A 10,160-nucleotide genomic window follows, 5' to 3' on the forward strand; every position below is an offset into this window, starting at 1 on the left:
AGAATATGCAGGGAGTCGCGATTAATGCGTGTGCGAGCGACCACACGAATTAACGCTTGTTTCCAAAAGCCCTAACGTGCCTGCGACAATTCTTGAGTGCTGTCTACTGCAGAGGCAAAAAGAGGGAGGGAGAGAGAGAGAGAGAGAGAGAGAGAGAGAGAGAGAGAGAGAGCGCAGGGCCCTCCTCCGACCAGCAACCTTCCACCTCCGTCTCCTCCACTTCCACCGCCGCCGCTGCCACCTCCGCCGCAACCAACCCCTTTCTCTGACCCCGGGGATGCGGAGCAACCACGTTAAACGTTGGTAATGTTAACGTAAATAGATTATAACACTCTGTTAAACAGGCAGGCAGGCGGGCGGGCCTCGGCTCGTGCGAATTACTCACGGATCGCGTGACACGTTCCCCTGTCCTGCCAACCGCTGCTTTTGGCTATCATCCTACGTGGTGCACGCGTCGACGACGCTGTCCTCCCACCGTTCTCCACCCGACTTGACTGTGTCTACCTACCTACCAACCGATGCGGACGCAACCCGACCCGCGCTGTACCTCGACGCCGAAAGCAAGCGTGACCATCCTTGCATTCGTATGAAATGAAATCGCCGAAATTTCCTTGCTCGTTTTTCGCGGGACCGCGGGAATCAACTTGTGGAATGAAAGTTGCTGTTGACGGAATGGTTTGGAGTACGAAACATTCTCTCCGGTCTGTTCTGTCAAAAACCATACCAACCACTGATTTCGTTACATCGACCTTCGAATGTACAGGGTCGTGCTTGTAATTGCGTTTTTGCTGAAGAAATCAGCTGAAACCAATCTTGAAATGTTTAATAGACAAATCTTGATTTTCGTTAACTTGATATTAAAATCAATATTTTAATATTGCATGGGCATTCAAATTTGAAAATTGAGTTTTAAATGGTAAGAATTTTATTTTTGTACAAATTTCGTTAAAAAAAAATCTCAAAAATCTCCCTTCGAATCACAAAGAAATTAATTTGTGAGTTAAATTACCTTTTATTTTAATTTATAGAAAAAATTGTTTTTCGTAGAATATGTACATATTTGTAGATTAATGGATCAATTTTAAGCAGAATCGTAAGACTCATAATGTATTCTCGTAAAACTTGTATATATAAGAATTTATGATTAGTATTCTAATTTTATGCGTATGTATCGTAAGATTATTCGTAAATATCTACGATTTCTCGTGAATTTTATGGTTAGTAAGAAGCTGTCTATAAAAATATTGTATATCTAAAGGTATAAGCATTTAAAAATTCTTACTAGTCTTACAAAAATATGTTACGAGTCTTACGATTTTGCTTAAAATTGAGGCATAAGTTTGGTAATCTTAATCTTATTGGGACGAAGATATTGAAGAGTATCATTAAACTGACTAAACAGAAAAAAGCCAAACTTGAACCTCGAAATTGGATTTAGATCTTCATTTAGAATTGTATCACCATAATCTATGAATATGTACCTTCTATGAAATATGAAAATTTTTTCATAGATTTATTACTAGTTACCCATCTTACTCTATATTTAAAGGTAAGAGCATAGAAATATTATAGACGAATATAGAATTGCTTAAATCTTTTATACAATAATGCACTAGAAATTAATTAAAAATTGTATATCAGTCAATTTATTATACGTCTAAAGATGTGCATATACATACGTATATGAAGCTGATATAAAACAAATACAATTGATGAATTATTTGTTGATACTATTTTATTATACAATAGATTACATGACGTACCAGTCATTTTTCTTAATTTTTGGGTCTTTTAAAATAAATTTAACATATGTCATAAAAGCAGATTTTATTTTAAAAGAAATAATTATTGAAACAAGAATTTAACACATGTTGGACTTATCTTAAAAGATGTGTAAAGAGGAAGAAGAGAATATTTCTCTACGACATAATATGTCACATGTCGCTCAGATAACATATGTAATAATATGAGATGTCACCTAACAATCGTATAATATTTTAATAGTAATAAGTTTTATTTGAGTGAGTAATTGTTTCTTCTTAGCTGACAATGAGTATAATTTTAATTGATGTTTAATCAAAATTTAATTATTGAATCGCGTTGTTCGCGTTTAAAGATATATAACATTTCTATTTTGAATATTTTGAGACGATATTTAAATAATAGGTCAGACATTTATTTTGGAACCGTAGAAGGGCTGTAACATATAAGGTATATAGTTGTAATATATGTAAGAGATATACATGTATGTATATTCCCTTTTTCCTGCCGATTTTTAATTTACATATTGCATTTTCATATTTTTCTATAGATATATATCATCTATTTTAAGTTAATAAAGAAAATTATTTTAATGTTTTAATATTATCAAAATGATCACATTTATTGATAAAATAATCACAGATATTGAAATATGTGTGAGTTTAATACGTATAATATATATAATTATTCAGTTGCTCTTTTTGAATGATTACTTTCGGTCTGTATTATTCTCACGTGCCACCACAGAATTTACGTAAGTGCAATAACGCAATCGTAACACTTTTTTGACAAGAACGCTTCTACTTGTGAAGTCCATTTGAATGATGATACAGGAGCTTCCCTCAGCATCGATATCCAGCCGTTTCCTACGCAAGGAATTCTTTAAAGATTATTATAGATTTAAGAGTATTGTAGCGATGTAAATTTCGTTAGGTTCATGTTAGGAAGTTTGTTTTTACTATACATTTAAAAAAATAGATCTGTCAACGTATGTAAAAAATAGGTATATATTAAAAGATGTTCAAGGGATAATTATATAATCAATATATGAATTAAGAATGAGACTATACGAAGGAAACACAGTAATGTATTAAATATTTTTAAGATATATAATTAAATTTCACGTAATTGACTTAGAATTTTTTTATAAACGTCGAGCAAATTATTCTATGATGTCAACCCTTTATTGGCAATGTAAAATTTTTTATCTTCGTCCGCAACCTATGACTCGCTTTAGCGCAGATTTATATTGTTCCTGACTATAAAATTTCTTACATATTTATGAAAGCTTTAACAACGCGCGAGTTTTTACTATCCTGGAAGTTGGATTGTATTTTACTTCTTTTTACAAATTTGAATTTATCCAGAATTCACAATGAAAAAACCAATTGTGCCTTTAAAGTTCAACATTGCCAGCGAAGAGTTAATAATAACGAATACTTTCTATATTTCACCTATTAATTATTTATCCGTCGCGACTGACAGTAAAATTATAATTATCTTGAAATTAAAATTAATGTAACAATTAATCATTAATTTACGTTATTAAGAAGTTATCTAACATTGAATGTCACAAAAACCTGTATTTCTAGGATTGAAATCCTTACTTGCTGTCAAGCTTACACGTAGTTTTCACAACGGATGGGTCCATTCCTGGCAAGACTCGGTCACAAAAGATACTCTCTCCTAGAGATGCCTCACTTTATAGTTCCTTAAAAGCCCACTTACATTTACAGTCGTCACTTGATATCGTAGTTTTTTTTTCAGATGCGTGGTACACGCGTGCACGCACACGCGCGTACGTGTGTAATACGTGCGGGTCGTTGAAGCGTCGTTACCAGCACCGTACGTGCGGCACACCTCGGCGAGGGCTAATGCATTTTTACGGGGGTTAAAATCATTTATAAGCTATAAATGGGGATTATCGTTGCGACGGTGCCCCCTTACGTCCCAATAAAACCACATTTTATCCGGGCTAGACACGACCAGCCACTCCGGCGTCTCACTCGTACGGCCTGCTTTTATCTCTTATTTACAACTTTTTTATTCTCCGATTCCATCTCAATCAGGCTTTGACGTTGCCATCGTGACTGACAGTCAGTCGGTAAGTTCGACGCCCTAAAAATAAGGTAGCTAGGATTAAGGTCGCATTTCTCTCTCGACACGTCTTGCGCCGTTAAATCATGTGCGTTTTGCAGTAAATCCGTGTTCTGATTAATTCGTTTTGTTATTCTCCGAAATTTGTGTTCTATCGTACTGTAGGAGAGATTTGTCATTTAAGAGAATTAATGAGTTAAGGAAATTATGATTGAGAGAATTTATGGAGAGACAAGTTATAAGAGAAACTTTTAAAGAAGTCGGCATCTCTCAATCACAAATGTTTTCTGAGTAATAGAATAAATTTGTTAATTATAAAATTAAAATACATAAATAATTCCCTTTATATAAATAGATTAAATTAAGTATAATTTTTAAGTACTCGCAAAAAAATATACTACAAATAAAAAAATCTGCTCTGAGAGAGAGAAATAGCGTTTGGTTGATTTGAGAAACCTGCACGAAAGATATCATGGCGTTGATAATTAATATACAGACTGCGCGTACAGGCCTGAAGATATTGTTACAGGAGTCTTGTAATTTTCAACGCATCAGAACAGGCTGCAGTTTCGCTAGCAGGCAACACAATCCAACCATTTATAACTCGTCTTATACTTCTAGATACATTGTGCGGCGCATAGCAGGGTGCATACATACGGATGTGCACGTGCCATTCGCAGTAACTATTAGAGCCCGCAGCGAATATTGCTACCGCAATATTCAAATCCAAGCCACGATGGAGTAATGTCTGGTTTTCGTATAGATTGCTCGCCCTCGGGCGTACCGTGCGCGTTCTGCGAATCACAATAATTCCGATATTGCCTACCGTTCCTGCTAATTTATAACCGAGTGGCATATTAGCAAATTGTATTAATAATTATCATATTAAATACTTTTTATCATTATTTTATTATTTTTATCGTACTATATCGAGAGTACGAAACGGGTAATGTTACGAAAAAAATAGATTACCTATTTCTTGTAAAATACATTTCAAAAACGTGTTATCGAGATGAGTCATATGCAGTTCGTCCTGACGTATTGAAAGTTACACATATTTTTGTAACAATATCTTTAGATCAATACGTAGAATCTGTCTAATTAGTAACATCATAATATCTCATGCAGATTTCTTACATCGTTAAAAGAAGATTTCTTTAAAGATTTTTTTTTACTTTGTAATAGATTTTATCGCATTTTTATGTATGATGTAGAAATATTCTAACAATATGTGATGATATAAATGGAGAAAACTTATTAAACTTCTAATAAATTATTTCGACATTTGATCGTAAAATGCCCTGAGGGTGGAGTAACGGGATTGCAAACCGAGTTTTTAATTCGACGCGTACCACATGACATTAGTCAATGGAAGCAGAACCGAAAAGAGTGGATGGAATCGGAGTGGCACCGGCAGGCAGATGAATCTCTCTCGCATTGTCCGCGTTTGAATGAACACACTCCCCGTCCCATCTTTCTATTTCTTCGCGATTTTCCAGCGTTATTTTTGGCGGCAAATATTATCGTGTCGAACAATGTGATCGTTTTCAATGTCCCATCCGTCTCTATTCCAGTATTTCGATGTACTTCGCTCAACCGGTAATCTTCATTGTTTTCTGAAAATATGCCACTGGGTATAGGTCTAGGAATACCAATATTTAACGAGTCAACCGAAAATGGATTAAATTATTTAAAAGATTATTCAAAATCAATAGATATAATTATTAAAAATCGGCCGAATTAGATATTTAATTATCAAACAGATTTTTTTACATATACAAATCAGTTTGTAATCGACATTACATAGACACTATAGTATGGATATGCATAATTATCGAGATTGTAGGTGATAATCAAGTCAGAGAAAAAATAGCGGAATTCATCTAGACAAGTTCTTGCCGCGGGCGCTGCGAGGCTGAACGCAAATCTGAATGATCGTTGAATGTACTATTGCTGCCGTTCTTGCTATTAAAGTCAATGTCGGTTTTATCGATATATTCAGCGAGAAGTATAATAAAATGACAATAATATTTCAAAGAAAAGAAGCTATATTGAATTTTTTAAATAATAAAACACGCCATACGTTAATTCTAAGAAACTTTTGGTAGAATAAAAAGATTCGTACAATAAAGTAACAATGCATTGGTATGCGAAATGTGAAAAGGAATATAAAAGCACTGAACATATTTTTCATCAATATCTACGTGCCGCGATGAGCGACGAGCAGTCTGCAGAATGGCAGAAATTCGGGACGATAGGACAATTCTGACTCGTCTTCACGGAGACAACTTCAGTCGAGAAGGGGGGGGGGGAGGATCGGGAGACGCGCCATTTCATTCGCAGACTGCCGATATCGCTAACCCCTTCCAAAATATCTCATTCCTAAACGCCTCGAGCTCTCGATGGATTACAAACCTATCTATTACTTCTCTGTCTCGACCCACGTTTCACGTGGCGGCAGCCACGAATACGACGCGCCGTCTCCTCCCATCGAATCTTTCGGTAGAATTTTGAAGAGGCATCTCTTTTTGAGACAGATTGTTGAGAGCAGCGCAATTGGAAAACGCAATGATTTCATTTGTGCGAAGCATAAATCGTGAAAGAAAGAATTTTTTATTTTCCATATTAGAACATAACAGAAATATAATGTTGGCTTAAAAATTTTTATATGATTCTGTTAAATAAATAACTATATAAGAAACAGATTATCATTGCCACGTATAAGTGTTATTAAGAAACAACATATTTCTATTAATAAATATTCTATTAATAAATATTTTTATTAATTAAGATACTGAACCTTTTATCGAAAATATATTCTTTGTATTCTTAAAACGCAAAGGTTACTTCCTTCGAGACGTCGCTTTTTCCAGTCGTGACGGGCGTCGCATCGACGCGGTTTGGTTAGTCGGACGTGAGAGAAACTCGAGGTGGCGGAGATAGTAGAGAGAGATCCCCAGTGCTTTTCAATTCGCGATATCGTCGTACTGGTGCGACATCCCGGTGTTAGGGACGAGGGGCAAACCTGCCGCAACGGCAACCTGCCGTGAAGGAGATGTACCGCGTTCTTCGAGTCGGTACACACAGCGGCACCTTTTAGTCTAATTGAAAAGTCAGCAGAAATTGAAAATTGCGATCGCGAATTGTGAGCTGCATTAGGCCTGGAAGACGGGGAAGAGTCCATGGAAGAAAGGGAGAGAGAGTAGGATAGGCTGCAGAAAAAATGAAGGGGCGAGAAGCTCGGTGTGTCGGGATACAGCAGAATAAAGATTCAGTGTTTTGTCTTTCGCTGCGTTGAGGGTGGCGTGTGTCCTCTAGGGATGGTGCAAATCCAGATCCGTATGGGCACTGCATTCTTTTAAAGAGTCGTCGATTGTGCCGTTCTATGTAGGCACTTTCTGAGAGTTGATTCGTGCGTCTGTACATCCCATCCATACATCCATTTATAGACAACGTCGCGCAACATTTCTCTCGCGACGCGTCGCGACACTTGCATAACGATGCCGTTGACTACTCTAAATGCAGTCCTTCTATATGGCCTTCGAAGGCACTTGTATAATATATTTCAAACGCCGACTTATACGCATCGAAAAGGAAACAGGGGACGAATTGTAACTGAAATGTCGGCGCGGCATCTGACGCAAGAACTGTAATCGTTTTAAAAACGTGGAAAATCTTTGATAATGTGGCATTCCGCGTATACGAGGAATTATTGTTTATGAAAGACTACTCAGCGTATTGCGAGTAGGAGGGACGTAAGTTTATGAGATATGTTTATTGTACATTTGTAATTGCGATTTTAATTAAAAGAGAGAATACATCGATACAGCATTTCAATGAAACACACACATAGATTTATTTTAATACAAAATAAATTAACAATATACAAGTTATTATACATTTCTCTAAAAATTCAAAGATTTTTAGGAACATATACATGTATCTTTCTATAATAATAATTTTACAATCAATTAAAAATACTATTTTTTATATGTATCAGTTGAAGAATAATATTTATTTTCGTATATTTTTCCAATTTTTATCTATTTTCCGTTGCATAATAGTAGTAAACTTTGATGCTAATAAAGAAAAATACCAGCTGATTGCGATTGTGATATCTGTGATTGTATCAAAATAGTATAAAGTAGTGTTCAGTATAAACACATGCTATAATGCACATGCATCCAAATTAGAGCCTGTCTCGGTCATCATCTTAATGTCGATGCCTTTGCGAAGTTTGTGAGTTATGCTCAACTTGTTGAAGTCGACGACGCGGGTGAAAAAAAGAAATAGTTCAAGATACACATCAAAGCGGCGTGATTTTGAGGACCTCGACTTGCCGCGCTACTTCTTCGTCAGGTTGAGAGAAAAAGAAACTGGAGGACAAGACACGCGAGGAAGAAAAATAAAACTGCCGAGAAACGCGCCACGTCGGCCGGTGTGGGATGCGCGAGGGAATTTCGAGTAAACGAGTTAATTTGCATCGAGAACGAGGACTTGGACGATGATGGCGGATGATGATCGTGACGACGCACCGACGGTGTTGGAAATGCGAGAGCTTATCTTATGGAACCGCGCGACGAGCATCTAACAAAGTCGAGTCAGATATAATGGCAGTTGATCGTTTTATAAATTTGTTCAAACTGTTGTCGAGTCACTGGTTATCTGAGCGAATGTTTTAAGTTATACCCACTAAATTCTTTGGAGTGGAATCTCACTCTAAAGAGAAATTTGAACCAGTCTTGAAAAAGAGCGACTCAATTTTTAATTTAGAGTGAGATTTCACTATTTAAATATTTTAAAAGTTTTAGACAGTAGGTAGGTATGTAATTCTTTACATTTTTAGTCAGCGATCTTCTTATAAATATATTATTGCAATATTGCAATGCTTTAATTATATGCTTTAATTATATTTAATTAGCGATATGTATGTAATTAAAAAATACTTTTTTCTACGTATATATTCCTTTGAAAATGTTATTGCTCGTAACTTTATATCTTGAATAAATGACATATTTTCGGATTGATTTTGTGTCATATGTCTTTATGACTGTTTTAATATTGACAGAATAACAGCCTGCAATTAGTAACGCGTTTCTTGGTAAGATGATTAGAAGACGAGCGTCTTTACCTTTTCAACGCAACTTATTTCAACCCACGCAATGCTCAATGCACTTTGTGACCCATTAGTATCGCAGTCGTCGACCATCTCTAGTGGGATGTCGTAGATTAAAATCAAATTGCGCCTTTTTCACGATTCATTCCCAATTTACAGCTTCCGTTCGTCATCCTCCAGTCGACCGGCTTTACCTTTATTCGTATACTTGCGAATGGAGCGCGTTGGATACGTCGTTGACGCGCGTAATTACACGGTAGGATTAAAGCGACACGTCGGACGCGTCTCAAAAGGACGGATCCCAGGACACTTCGATAGGTGGTACCTTAGCACTCTCTATCGCGCTCTCTTACCCTTCGCAGCCCTATCTCGTCACTCCTCTGTAATATGTATGTTCGCATCACCGCGGTGTGTCGGTGTCGCCTAATTGGAGCTTTCCGAAGTTAACGTGGCAGTACGTCGCGCGAAACGAATTTCCTTAGCGACGCTTGCTCGTCATTTCTGGCTCGTAGAGCGAATGAGGAATCTGCAATTGCGTAAATCTTTCTTATCCGACAGAGGAACTGAGAGATTTCGGAACTAATCTTGTAAAACGTAAACTATAAAATTTGACAATGCGAGAAAATCTTTGAAAGAAGTTTTAGATATTTGCGATATGGAGAAGAAAATTAAAACGAGTCGAAAATTACACGAAAAGACACATAGTGATATTCATTCTTTGATCTTTTCATTTCACGTATAAAAGAATGATGCTAATTCTAAACGGAAGGCAATGCATTTATATGAACGCATATATAATATACCGAAATTTCTTTATTTCATTATGACATGGGAAGAACAGTTTTACTGGCGTATTTAAAAATTTAATTAGATACAGATCTGAAAATAATTTTATTGGACCATCAAAATAATTCTGCAGAAAACTCAAGCATGATAAGAAACGCTGCAAAAAATTTTGACTTTTGACATTCTAGCAATCAATTTAAACGTCTTACATAATTATTTTGGTCCAATAAAATTATTTTTAGTATTTAATTAAATTGTTTAATATTTAAGCAAAACCGTTCTTTCCGTAGAATCACAAATATTTTTAATCGAGAACTATAATGCATGAATATCTAGAACGCATATAATTTATGCGTATTAATAATAATCGCGAGTGATCTACATCTACAGGATCTGTCTG

This window comes from Mycetomoellerius zeteki, unplaced genomic scaffold (genome assembly GCF_001594055.1).
Source record: "Mycetomoellerius zeteki isolate Tzet28-1 unplaced genomic scaffold, Tzet1.0 scaffold102, whole genome shotgun sequence".
Taxonomy (NCBI): Eukaryota; Metazoa; Arthropoda; class Insecta; order Hymenoptera; family Formicidae; genus Mycetomoellerius; species Mycetomoellerius zeteki.